This window comes from Phalaenopsis equestris, unplaced genomic scaffold (genome assembly GCF_001263595.1).
Source record: "Phalaenopsis equestris unplaced genomic scaffold, ASM126359v1 Scaffold000002, whole genome shotgun sequence".
Classification (NCBI taxonomy): Eukaryota; Viridiplantae; Streptophyta; class Magnoliopsida; order Asparagales; family Orchidaceae; genus Phalaenopsis; species Phalaenopsis equestris.
The window spans coordinates 51,239,803-51,242,026 of NW_018164444.1; positions in this window are offsets into that span (position 1 = coordinate 51,239,803).

Genomic DNA, 2,224 nt, shown 5'->3' on the forward strand with positions numbered 1-2,224 from the left:
TCAATTTATCTTGAGAAGATATTTATTAATGGTCAATTTGGGGCAACTGCACCTTATTAATAAGCTGCTGAAAAACAATATGCCATTCAAAATTCTGCGATGACTATTATAAATTTTTTTTTTTTTTGAAAAACCAGACCGTAGCTAGAAAACTGTCACCGCACCTAATTCGGAATGGTGTGAAAACGTTGATTTTAATGGTCTAAAAACACAACTTTTTGAAAAAAAAAAGTCAAAATAGAGTTTACTCAAACGGGCTTGGGTGCGTTTTCAAAACACACCACACCAAATAGGCTGCCCCAAATAGAGCCTAATTCTTATTTTTTTTTTTAAGTTTCGATAAAAATTACTAAAGATGTGCTCAAAACTCCCTCTTGTTTGTAGTCCTCGAGTGGTTAGGCTTCCTTGGTGGCACTATCAATGAAATCAACAAATTTTCATTGATGTGAATGGCAAGATTCCTTTCTTGCATTACAAAATCTTTTGTAATTTAAATTAATTTATTTAATAGTATAAGATTAAGATATCATGCCATCCGACTAGTCTCAACTTTCAAAAAAACTTATTTTTATCCTATGTCAACATTATTCTATGCGCGTGTACATTTAAAATGGCTTATAATACATACATAACCTACCAAGCTTTTTATTTAAACCACAAGTTATTTCTTTGCTATTTTCTTGCTTCCTTCACTCTCTCTCTTACACAAATACTCTTTTTCGTTCCTTGCTCTGGAAGGTAACATAAAGCCGCTGGAACTCAAATTCTAGGGTTTTGTTTATCGTATATAATAATTGCGTTTAGTTTAATTATTTAGAGCTGCAATATTTCAATTTGACTTCGTTCTAAAAATTTTATTTTTCAATCATTAAGGGTCTGTTTGGGGCAGCTTGTGCGTTTCAGGATAAGGGGTCGACCCGCGGCCGGCTTTTAGTGTAAAAAATCAAAACTAGGCAGATAGCATTTTAAAAAACGAACAAACCGGGTCGACTCGCGGCCGGCTTTTAGTGTAAAAAATCATAACTAGGCAGATAGCATTTTAAAAAACGAACAAACCAAACAGTTAGGCGGTATTTTCAGAAACGTCACCGCTGCCCCAAATGGGTCCTATTAAACTCATAATTATAGAGGTTAAAATCACAAATATTTATATCCTTAAAACATTTTTACTATTGCAAATTAAAGTTTTATTTTTTTTACTTCTCAACAGTAACAGACTAGGTGTGGTGGCTATTACAAACAATCCTAAGCAGCTGCAACTTATTGAATAATCTGTTGATAAGCTGGGTGTGATGGTCATTACAAATTTTTATTTTTATTTTTAGAAAAGTCAGACCGTTGCCAGAAATCTTCCACTGCAACTAGATATGTTCGATGTGAAAATGCTGTTTTTCAAAACACATAAGCTGTCAAAACGCAGTTTACCCAAACATGTCAGATGCATTTTCAAAACGCCGCTCCACTGCCCCAAAGGTGCCTTTATTGTTGAAGTGCTTTCCAGCTATGTCACAATTGCAAGAAAATTTTCAGCTAAACCCCTGCAAATTTTCATTTAAAAAAAATCCGTTTTTTATGTCAATAAAAGAATAATATCGAGCTATAATTTTCATTATCTCCCTGCGCTAAAAGAGACTTTTTTACTTAATTTTAATTATAAACAGAGCTTTTCTTGAGGGAATTATAAACTGATTAGTTTGGGAATTAAAATAAATAAATTCAACTTCTCATCCCTTAAAAATTAAAAATAAATAATTAAATTAATTAAGACTCCAAAAAATAAGGAGTGAATAAAGCCTGGCCATGTATAAATCTATGGCTTTCACCTAAAAACAATCTTTTAATTTGTTGAGTTGTATCAAGCTATGCTAAAATGATTGCATTCATTGCTTTATGGAGTATGATTAGCTCATTGAAAGTAATGTAATCATAATATAATATCAAATTGCGAAACTTTATGATATCATTTTTTATTTCTCTAACTTTCTTATTTTTTTTTCATGATGTAATTAATATTTCCGAATTAAATAAATTTGAAGGAAAAAGTTTAAGCCTAGCATGATGAGTTCATCGGCTTCTCATGTCTCTTTCCTTACAGCTTATTATTACCAGCTTTATGGTTGTGAATTAGGTATGAAGTTGCAGCAACATCACGTGTGGATTCTTCTCCTAATGATGTTATAATATAGCTTTTTTAACTAGCAATATATATATATATATATATATA